This window comes from Chiloscyllium punctatum, chromosome 47, assembly GCF_047496795.1.
Source record: "Chiloscyllium punctatum isolate Juve2018m chromosome 47, sChiPun1.3, whole genome shotgun sequence".
Classification (NCBI taxonomy): domain Eukaryota; kingdom Metazoa; phylum Chordata; class Chondrichthyes; order Orectolobiformes; family Hemiscylliidae; genus Chiloscyllium; species Chiloscyllium punctatum.
In genome coordinates this window covers 57,405,086-57,417,223 of record NC_092785.1, presented here as the reverse complement: position 1 = coordinate 57,417,223, position 12,138 = coordinate 57,405,086, and the positions used below count along the sequence as shown (strand labels likewise).

Here is a 12,138-nt window from a genome sequence, read left to right as displayed (position 1 = left end):
ACATCCCTGAACACTGTGGCAATTCAGCCTGGATAATCCACCCAACCTGCACATCCCTGAACACTGTGGCAATTCAGCCTGGATAATCGAAATTACCCAGCATATCTTTGCACTGTGGGAGGAAACCAGGGCACCCAGATGAAACCCATGCGACAACCCTAATAAGGAGATCATCCCTTCCTTATTTCCGAGTTCCACCCAAATAACTTCACTGTACGGACTCCCAGGAATGTCCTCCTTAAGCACAACCATAATGCTGTCCCTAATCAAAAATGCCACTCCCCCTCCCCTTGTCCTCCTTTCTATCCTTCCTATAGCATCTATACCCGGAAACATTAAGCTGCCAGTCCTTTCCATCCCTGAGCCACGTTTCTATAATACCCATGATATCCCAGTGCCATGTTCAAAACCATACCCTCAGCTCATTTGCCTTCCCTGTCAGGCCTCTTGCATTGAAATAAATGCAGTGTAACTGCTAAATCCCACCTTGTTCTGTGCCTTGCCCTTGCCTGCAATGACTATTTGCCTTCTGAACTGTACCAGCCTCAGAGATACCTCTTTTCTCAGTATCTATTTGCAATTACACACACTCCTCGCTGGTTTACTGCCTCCTGAGTAGCATTAACAAGTCTCCCTGCCTCGATATTAGACACCTTCCAGATCAGGTACAATCCATCCTTCTTATGCAGGTCAACTCTACTCCAGAGTTGATAACAATGATCCAAAAACGTGAATCCTTTTCCCCTGCACCAGCTCCTTAGCCACTCATTGAGCACCTCCTCCTCCTCTGTAATATGGACTTTTTTTTCAAGATGTCACCATTTATTTCCCCACATTCTATATCTCCCATGTACTTCTTCACAGTAAACACTAATGCAAAATACTTGTCTCCCTATCTCGCCCCACACAATGGACGCCTTGATGATCTTTGAGGGTCTCTATTTTCTCTCTAGTTAGCCTTTGTTCTTCAGGTATTTATAAAAGCCCTTTGGATTATCCTCAACCCTATTTTCCAAAGCTATCTCATGTCTCCTTTTTGCCTCCTGATTTCCCTCTTAATTATATTCCTACTGCCTTTATACTTAAAGGATTTTTGGATTGGAATAAATGCAAAATAATAAATCTTGATAAAACAAACGAAGGCGGGACTTACACTCATTAAACGTAAGGCGTTGAGTAGTGATATGGAACAAAGAGACCAAGGGCTTCACGTCTTTGAAGTTTGTGTTACATGTAGACAGGGTGGTTAAGAAGGTGTTCAATCAGACTTACCTTCATTGTTCAGACCTTTGAGTATAGGAGTTGGGACGTAATGTTGAGGTTGTACAGGATGTTGGGGAGGCCTCTTCTGGAATTCTAAACCCAGCTCTGGTTGTGCTGTTATAGGAAGGATATCATTAAATCGGAGCAGGTTCAGAAGAGATTTACTGGAATGTTAATGGGAATGGAGGGATTGTGTTATCAGGAGAGGCTGGGACTGTTTTCACTGGAGTGTAGGAGGTTGAGGGGTGACCTTATTACAAGGTTTATGAAGTCGTGAAGAGTGTAGATAAAGGTGAATGGCCGGGAGAGAGGGGAATTCAAAGTTCGGGTGCATTCATTTTGAGAAGAGATGAGAAAGATTTGAGAAAAGACATTAGGGTTTTTTTTTTTTAAAAATTACATGTGTGGAATGAACTTCCAGAGGAATACAATTACAATATTTAAAATACATTCAGAGAGATAAGTACGTAAATAGGAAATATTTGGATGGATGTGGACCAAGCGGAGGCAGGTACAATTAGTTCAGTTTGGAATTATGGTCGGCATGGACTGGTTGGACCACAGGGCCTGTTTCCTTGCTGGATAACATTAGGACTCTAATCCTCACTAACTCCAAATTCCTCCATCCTCACAACTCTCCTGATCACTGTCACCTCATCCAGCCTCACAACTCTTCGTTATTTATATAATTCCTCTCCAGCCACAGAAAGCTCCCTGTCTCTAATCTCCTCCAGTTTCTCAAATCTCTGCTACATGTGCCTTTCTTTAAATCCAGCCTTAAGGATACCCTCATTCACTCCGATTGGTTGGAAGACAAACTGGTACTGCCTGGTCCTCCAGTCCCACCCTCTGCCTCCTATTGGCCTACACTGACATCAGGCCCATTGTGAGGTGGAGTGGTGGTATCCTCCCTCTCTACCCTGGGATGAGCTTCATCATTCACAGTGAATGGGGCAGTATCACAGAGCACAGGGGCTGGGGGCTATTCAGCCCATTGGGGCTGTACTCTTTCCCTCTGGAGATGCTGCAAATCTGTCCCAACTCCCCTCCCATTTGCCCATAGCCCCCCAAATCTTTGCTTAAAAAGTAAAATTCCGAATCTGTTTATGAATAACTGCTGAATCTGTGTCCAGCTGCTATTCAGACTGTTCCGGATGCTCAGAATTTACTGAATAAAATAATGTTCACATATTCACCCTGCATAGTTGCCAATTACTTGAAAATAGTTACCAAAATTGTGACGTTGTTAACAATTCCTCTCTCTCTCTCTGCAAATTAAATACCTTGGAAACAAATCTGCACCTGGTCAAAATCATTGCTTAACCTTCTCGGCTCCAAGGACAATTATCTGTGCTTCTGCTAGCTCTCCACAAAAGAGGAACACATCTTATTTTCATTTATTAGTGTCAGAGACATACAGCACAGAAACAGACCTTTGTTCCAATTGGACCATGCCAACGAGGAATCCTAAACTAATGGAGTCCCGTTTGCCAGCTATTGGTCCGTATCATTCGAAACCCTTCCTATTCATGTAACCAATCGGATGCCTTTCAAATGTTGTAATTCTATCAGCCTCCACTACTTCATCTGGCAGCTCATTCCACACAGCTCAGTTTGAACACGTAGCCCCTTAGATCCCTTTTAAATTTTTGCCCTCTCAACCTTAAGCCCATGTGCTCTTGTTTTGGACCTGGGGGGAAAAGACTCCGGCTGTTCACCATATCCATGCCCCTCGTGATTTTATAAATCCCTAAAATCAACTCTTAGTCTTTGACTCTCCAGGGAAATTAACCCCAGCCGATTCAGCCTCTCCCTTTAGCTCAAATCCTCCCACCCTGGAAAATCGTAAATCTTGTCTGAACTCTTTCAAGATTCACAACATCCTTCCCAGAACAGGGAATTTTGAACTTAAAACAGAATTCCTGAATGGCTTAATCAATGTCCTGTCCAGCCACAATATGATGTCCCAGCTTCTGTATTCAAATAATTGACCAATAAGTATACCAAACGCCACCTTCACTAGCCTTCCTACCTGCAACACCACTTTCACGGAACAATGAAACTGCACACCATGGTTTCTTTGTTCAACAACACTCCCAAGGACCTTACCATTAAGTGCATACATCCTGCCCTGATTTGCCTTTCCAAAATACAACAGCTCACATTTATCTAAATTGTACTCCATCTGCCATTCCTTGCTCCAATGGCCCATCTGATCAAGATCCTGTCGTATTCTGAACTAACCTTCTTCATAGCCTACTACACCTCCAATTTTGCTGTCATCTGTAAACGTACTGACCATACCTCATATATTCACATCCAAGTCATTTATTGAAGGGCCCAATATCCATTCCTGCAGCACACTGCTGCTCACAGGCCTCCAGTCCACAAAGCAACCCTCCATCACCACCCTCTGCCGCCTACCTTCAGGCCAGTTTTGTATCCAAATGTTGGGTTCTCCCAACATTCAATGTTATCTAACCTTGCTAACCAGTCTGCTTTGTGAACATCGTTCAGTGTCCATATAGGCAACGTCCACAGTCTGCCTTCAAAAAAACTCAATCAAGTTAGAGAGACAGAATTTTCCACACACAAAGCCATGTTGACTATCACTAATCAATCCTCGTCTTTCCAAATACATGTAAATCCTATCCCTCAGAATCCCTTCCAACAACTTGCCTGCCATTGACGTTAGGGTGACTGTCCTCTTGCTCCCTGGCCTTTCCTTACCACTTTTTAAATAATGACACATGTCTTCCAGCACCTCATCTGTCACAAACGATGGTATAAATATCTCAGGGAGGGGCACTGCCATCACTTTCCTAGCTTTCCACAAATTTCTGGGATACACCTTGCTAAGATTTAAGACATGCAGTACCACCTCCTCTGTAATATGGACACTTTTCAAGTTATCACTATTATTTCTCCAAACTCTGTAGAACAGAATAGCATAGTATCTCTCCCACTTCCTGTTGTTCCATAGATGACCTTCTCGGTCTTTAAGGTGTCCTATAATCTGTCTGGTTATTCTTTTATCCTTGATGTATTTGTAGAATCTCCTTGGATTCTCCTTAAACCATTTTCGAGAGATATGTCATGTCCCCTTTTTACTCTCCTGATTACCCTCTAGCATATTCCTGTAAAAACGTGATCCTGTACTCTCAATTCCTCTGCTTCCGCCATATCTGCTCCCAGGAGAAGCAATTCCACTCCAGGACATCCCAGAAAGGTTTCCTATTTCAAGGACCACATCTCCCATCCACGTGATCAACAATGCCCTTCAATGCAGATCCTCCACTTCCTGCACCTTCGCCTTTACACCACCCCTCCAACCACAAGAAGAATATAATCCACCGGTCCTCACTTGCCACCCCACTTATCACCAGATACAGCGCATTAACCTCTGCCATTTCTGCTACCTACAGTCATACCCCACCTCCAGGAATATATTTCCCTCCCCAGCCCTTTCTATGTTCTGCAGAGACCATGGGAATTTTGGTGCCGATGTGCTGTCCTACGGATACCTCACTCACTCATCCTGCCAAATGGCCTAGTGATATTTTCGCTAAACGGATAATCCAGATACCCAGATAATGTTCTGGAGCCCTGGGTGGGAATCCTGCCAGGGCAGGTGGTGGAATGTGAATTCGATAAAAATTTGGAATTAGGAATCTGTGAATGACTATGAATCCATTGTCGATTGTTGCGAAAAAAAAACCCCATCAGATTCACTAATATCATTCAGGGAAGGAATCTGCCATCATTACCAGGTCTGGACTACATGTGACTCCAGACCCACAGCAATGTGACTGCCCTTTGGGCCCAGCCAGTGACACCCTCATCCTGTGAATGAATAAAAAAGGTCAAGTCTTGTATACAACCATACTATTCTTACAGATAAGTGATGTCTTCGTAAATTTGCTTCTCAATTCCCTGCTGACTATTGGGAATGGGGCGAGGAGGGGTCAATAGTACAATCCCAATAAGGAGATCATCCCTTTCTTATTTCTCAGTTCCACCTGTATAACCTGCCTGGATGTACTCCCAGGAATACCCTCTTGAAGCCCAGCTGTAATGTTATCCCTTATCAAAAATACCTCCCCCCCTGCTCTGTTGCCCCCTTTCTATCTTTGTTATAGCATCTATACACTGGAACATTAAGCTGCTCGTCCTATCCATCCCTGAGTCATGCCTCTATAATTGGCATAATATCCCAGTGCCATGTTCAAAACTATGCCCTGAGCTCATCTGCCTGACCTATCGGGCGTCCTGCACTGAAATAAGTGCAGTGTAACTGCTCAGTCCTACCTCGTTCTCTGCCATGCCCTTTGCCTGCCTTGACTATTTGACGTCTGAACTGTACCAGCCTCAGACTTAGCTCTTTCCTCACTTTTTTTTCGGTTTACCCACAATCCTTCACTGGTTTAATGCCTCCTGAATAGCACTAGCAACTCTTCCTCTCCAGTGCAGGTACAATCCATCCTTCTGATGGAGGTCAATTCTACCCCACAAGAGATTCCAATGATCCAATAATGTGAACTCTTCTATTCCTATGTTATTGATACCAATAAACAACAGCCTCCCCTCAAAATGGTTATTCTCCCCTTTAGGAATATTCTGCTCCCTCTCTGAGACATCCTTATACAAAAATTACACATTAGAATAAGAAACCTTACACTCATCAGGTCATCATAAAAGGATTACATGACACATTGAAGGTTTGGGGAGACCTTTTGAGAGAATGCGATGATTCAAAGGAGAATTTTTAAGCAGCAAATGGGATTGATCTGGAACACAATACTCACACACACAATGCGAATATCCAGGTCCTGATATACTGAGTAATGCAATTAGAGTTTGGCAGACATATACTGAGATTTCTATCTGAATGTCCACCTATAATAAATATCCTGTAATTCAAGTTTATAAAATCTGTCACTCTCAGTTCAAGTTAGAAACTCACACCATCCCCTCCTCGTGGCCCAGGATTACTGTACATATTACCCTTGAGGACAACAGCAGTCAACTCAGAGGGAAATCTGTGGGTTTCTAGGAGATTCCAACTGGAGATCTCATGTGACTGAACACAGCAGTTCTTTGACACATTGGAGAAAATGATCCAAGCGCCAGTGAGATATGGGGAACAAGAATGACTTTCTTTTCTTTCATTCCGTGCTGCCGCTCTGCCTCATCAATAAGACATGGGGGTGAAAGGCTAATGTCTAACGATGGGCAAGTTGTCTCCATCCTGACCAATGGGTAGGAAGATCCTCCCAATCACTCCAAAGCGTATCCCTAAAAAGATAGCAACTCTGTCTGCTTCCCACTGCCCAGGGCTCCCAGTAAATGCTTGGAAGAATGAGAAGGGGGGATATCTCCTAGAAAAGGCACAACTGTAAAGGTCTAAGAGGATTATGAAAAGAGAGAGATGCACAGGAGAAGGGGGCAACAAGTTGCCAGATGGGGTGTAACTTGGGAAAATGGGAAGTTACTCATTTTGGAGGAGATAATAAAGAACAAAGTACTATTTAAATGGTGGAAACTGTAGAAAGCTGCACCACAAAGGGACCAGGGGTAATTGTTCAGGAAACACAGAAAGCTACCACACAGTTACAACAGGGAATCAAGAAGGGGAATCGAATGTTTTGTTTCAAAAGTTTTCAGTATTAGAGTTTGGAGTATATACCTGAGAGTAACGTGTGGAAGTGCTGGTGAGACCACCATATCTGCAGTAATGAGAGCAGTTTTGGTCCCTTTAGATAAGGAAATGTGTCACTTTATTGGAGGCATTTCAGGGAAGATTCAATGAGATGATCCCTGGTTTGGAGGGATTATCTTTTAAATAAAGGCTGAAAAGGTTGGGACTCTACTCACTGGATTTTGGAGAAAGAGAGGTGATCTCATTGAGACAGATGGGATTCTTAAGGGGTTTGACAGGACAAATACTGAGAGGATGTGTCTGAGGGTAAATACTGAGAGGGGGGTCTGAAACGAGATTCTAAGTCACGGAATCAAGGGTTCTGTTTTGGATTCAAGTTTAAGACAACAGAGACGCGGGTAAGGGGTTTCAGTAGCAATAGAGCTGGGGTGAGGTGGAGAAAAGCAACGTTTAAGAGATTGGATTTCCTGGTGTTGTGATTGTGTGGATGTCTGATCAGAAGGTCACCTTGGGGTCAGATATAACAGCAATATTGTGAAGAGTGTTGTTCTGCTTCAGAGAGTTCCCAGTGGGAGGGAGGGGCTCAGCAGAAAGGTAAAGGTAAGGCAATGGGTTTAACCATGACAATGTTTCATTGGAGGAAACTGCAGCTAATCGAGTAGTGGGAATGTGATAAGCAGTTTGATAACTGAGTAACAGTGGAGTAATGGAGAGGGATGATGGGGAGGGAGAGCTGGGCATCGTCCGTGTACATGTCAAACCTAACACAGTGTTTTTGGATGATATCACCTCCTGGCACTATGTACGTGAGATACAGGAGAGACCAAAGATAGATCGTTGAGGGACACCAAATGCAAGGAATTCAGAAAGGAAAGGGAGAGTGGAGATGGAGCAGGATTTTCCAACAACGGTGAGGTCAAATATTAGTTTTTCACAGAATGGGAGAGAAGGACATAACCAAAAAAGACCAACAGACAGAACAAGGAACAATATCTATGAATTGGCAAAGGGGAGTGATGAGGCGGCAGCGGAGGAAAGAGAGTTGGAAAGTGAGTTTAACGAAATTAGGGTAAAGGGTCAAGGTGAGCTCTGATAAGGCTTGGCAAGAGACTGGAGAAAGATGTAGGTTTAGGACAAAAACCAGGAACACCACGTGAGGCAGTTTGGCTCAGTGGGCTAGTGGGAGGGAGAGAAACAGCAGATCGGATTATCTCAGTCTTAGTGACAGAGAAACTCCATGTGCTCCTCACTTGTTGTTGGAGGGGAGGATGGAGGAGACAGGGTGATGGACAGTGTTTTACAAAGAAACAAAACCAGGGTTAGTGAAATTTAAAATAAGTGAACAAACCTGATGTATTTAGCTTTTATCCAGAATATTAAAACAAACGACTGAAGTCCTGATTCGAATCCCATCTTGGCAGATGGTGGAATCTGAATTCAAGAAAAAAAACAATGTATTAGGAATTTCATGACCTCCATGAAACCATTGTCAATGGCGAAAAAAAATTCTGCCAACCTGATAGCGGCCCAGCCAGCTACTCACTGTATTAATCACTGCAAAGTCTCAACACAGGAATGAAACTGGATGGACCAGTTGGCAACTAACACGGCACCAGAACTTACAACCACAGAATCAGCCCTCTCGATGGTGCAACGTCCTCCAGACTAACATATGGATTTTGGTGCCAAAATGTGCAGAGCTGTCTCAGACTAGTCAAGGAACAGCCTGACATAGTCATACCCACGGAATCATCCCTTACAGACAATGACCAGACACCACCATCACCATCCCTAGATATCGAGAGTGTGGTGCTGGAAAAGCACAACAGGTCAGGCAGCATCCGAGGAGCAGGAGAATTGACGTTTCAAGACTAAGCCCTTCATCAGCCTGACCTGCTGTGCTTTTCCAGCACCAGACCCTTAACTCTGATCTCCACCATCTGCAGTCTTCACTTTCTCCTGAAATCTCTGGATATGTCCTGTCCCACCGGCAGGACAGACCAGGCAGATGTGGTGGCTCAGTGGTGTACAGACAGGGAGGATTTGCCCTGGGAGTACACAGCATTGGCTCCGGAGACCAGTAGGTCTCATGGCTCCTTCTGATTACCACGTACCGTCCTCCATCGGCTGATGGATCAGTTCTCCTTCATTTTGAACAACACTTGGAGGAAGCACTGAGGAAGTAAAATGGTGTCAAATGTACTCTGGGTACAGGATTTCAATGTCCATGATCGAGACTTGCTCTGCAACAGAATTACTGACTGAGCTGACCAGGTCCTAAAGGATATAGCTGCCCAACGGAATCTGCAGCGGGTGGGGAGGGAACCAACAAGAGAGAAAAACATACTTGATCTCATTGTTATGAATTGACCAGCGGCAGATCCATCTGGCCATGACAGTATCAGTACGAGCGACCATCACACATTCCTTTTGGAGACAAAGTCTTGCCTTAAATTTAAGAAAAACCTCCATCGTGTTGAGTGGCACTATCACCGTTCTAAATGGGACAGACTTCGAAGAGATGTAGGATCTCAAACTGGGTATCTCTGAGGCACTATGGGACATCAACAGCAGCAGAACTGTACTCCAGCACAATCTGTAATCTCATGGGTTTGTACATCCCGCACTCACCCATTACAATGGACAGTAAAGGAGGGCATGCCATGAGCAGCACCAGGCAGACTTAAAAACGAAGTGCCAACCTGGTGAAGCTATAAAACAGAACTACCTGCATATCAAACAGCATCAGCAGCAAGCAACAGAGCTAAGTGATCCTACATCCAATGGAACAGATTGGAGCTCTGCAGTTCTGCCACACCCAGTAGTGAACGGTGATGGACAATTAGACAACTCACTGGAGGAAGCATCACAGATATCCCCACCCTTACTGATGGAGGAGCCTCACACACCATGCACCAGATAAGACAACAGCATTTGCAGCAATCTGCAGCCAGAAGTGCAAAGTGGGATGACCCATCTCAGCCTTCTCCAGTGGTTTCCAACATCACAGATGTGAGTTTGGAGCCAGTTCGATTCAGTTTGAATAATATCAAGAAATGGTTAAGTAGTGCAAAGGCTACATGCCCTGCAAATATTCTGGCAATAATACTGATATCTTGTGCTCCAGAACTTGCCACCCACCAAGCCAAGGACCGCTCCAGTACTGGCATCTACCGACAATGTGGAACATTGCCCAGGGATGTTCAACACAAAAACACAGGGCAATCCAACCCAGCCAATTTCCATCTATCAGTCCACACTCGACCAGCAGTAAAGTGATGGAAGATGTCATTGACAGGGCTACCAAGCAGTAGCTGCTCAGCAACAGCCAGCTGAGTGACACTCATTTTAGGCACCACCAGGGCCACTCAGCTCCCGATTGTGTTACTGCCCTGATTCACAACCTGACAACCAGGTGAATCCCAGAGGTGAGGCGAGGTGAGTGTGACAACTCAGTCCCACTCCAAGACCACTAATTGTAGCTGATTCCACCCTCATCTCAGCTCATGTACTGAAACTCTCATCCGTTGTGTGTTATCTCCAGACTTCATTTTCCAAACACACTCAGGGTCAGCTTCCCACATTCAACCTCCCTGTAATCTCAAGAAAGTCGAAATCTCTGCTTGTTGATTCATCAAAAGGCTCCTAATTAGAATCAACAGCATACAGCCATAGAGATGTACAGCAAGGAAACAGACCCTTCGGTCCAACCCGTCCATGCCGACCAGATACACCAACCCAATGTAGTCTTACCTGCCAGCACCTGGCCAATATCCTTCAATTTAAAATTTTCACACTTGATTTAATTCCTGGCTGTGATAATCCCTAGCTCCCGGCACCACACACACTTTGAGACCTCGACAACCCATTTTCTTCGAGACTCTCAACCATTTGTTAATTCATTAGTTCATCTGTGTGGCTGTTTCTACAGTTGCTGAAGCAGCATGGTCTGAAATTCGCAGCCAAAACCTCACAGGTTTGCTTTCCACCTTTAAGACATCCCTCAAAACCTGCTTTTTGGCAATGCTTTTGGTCACCTGACCTAATATCTCCATCTCTGGCCTTATGGCTAAAGTTCTCAATAGTATTTTTGTGAAATTATAAGCATGATAATAGAAATACAAACAGTTGTTGATTTGGACATTATTTTCAAATCATCATCACTGTTGCTGAATGAATACTCTGTAATGTCTCTTATCCAACCACATTGTCGGAGCACCTTCACCACACAAACTGCTGCTGTGCAAGAAAGTCAAACATCACCCTCTCCACAGGCAACAGGGATTTGACATTAATCACTGGTTTCTGTGGAAGGAGAAACACAGTTGATGTTTCAGGGAGTGCAAAACGGATTACAGGTAATGAAAATGGTGCAGAATTTGATAGTTCGAAATGGAAGGAAAATACACTTGCTTGTTGGAAAAAAGAATTCTTGACTCAAAAATATTCAAGAAAAAAGTAATCTGATAATAGAGCAGTACATGGTCAGGGGCTGGACCGCAGAGAAAAACCCTTTGTCTATAAATTACTTTCGAGACTGACGAAGCTATATATTGACAAAGTGGTTATGAGGGAGCCCAGAGGTGAATCAGAGCAGTATTGGCTGCTATGATCCCAATGACTCTACACTCGAGAAAGGCTGCACATGCGCCTGGCTGCACGTTGCCCCCTACAAAGATGGCGGCTCCGCACGTGTCCAGTGAGTCATTGCCCCGAATAAAAATGGCGGCGCTCACTCAGCCCTGTAGCCGCGCTGAGGCAATTCCCCATTTACTGCAAACACGGGACTGAGGCGTTTAAATTTGTGTTTTCCGACGTGCACAATTTGTAAAACCTCTCCGCTCATAGCAACACAGTTTTTCTCCCGTTTCCCTGTTTATTTCTTTCCTTACCGTATCCTTTCTCTCCATAACTTCCCGAACATTCATTACAGTGACTCTGCACCGCGCGCGAGGGTGATCACATGGTTTAGTTTAGCTCCGCCCTTCATTAACTTTGATTGGTTGGAGGACCAACCTCCCCTAGGTCCTCCAGCCCCGCCCACCGTCCTTTCATTGGTCCGGTGTAGACATCAATCACCCGAGGGCCCTTTGTTAGATAAAGCATGCGCAGTGTATCCTACTTTTGCTGATGTGTTGGGTAAAGTGATGGGAGAGTTTACTGAGGGTAGGAATTCCCTTTGTGTGAGCTCTGCAGTAGATTTCCTTTATTCATGG

General features: G+C 44.5%; 1 long non-coding RNA gene across 5 annotated transcripts in view; it reads right to left on the bottom strand.

Annotated features, from left to right (window-relative positions):
- LOC140468639 (uncharacterized) overlaps positions 1–11,894 on the bottom strand; it is a 59,562-nt gene extending 47,668 nt beyond the window's left edge. For 4 of the 5 annotated variants that reach the window (XR_011955778.1, XR_011955776.1, XR_011955775.1 and 1 more), the window contains exons 1-3: positions 11,815–11,894; positions 8,271–8,353; positions 1,273–1,377 (exon numbers count right to left, since the gene is read on the bottom strand). This is a non-coding gene — a long non-coding RNA (uncharacterized lncRNA). The remainder of the gene's footprint in view (positions 1–1,272; positions 1,378–8,270; positions 8,354–11,814) is intronic. The other variant, XR_011955777.1, reaches the window with a different exon arrangement.
- Positions 11,895–12,138: the final 244 nt, after the last annotated feature.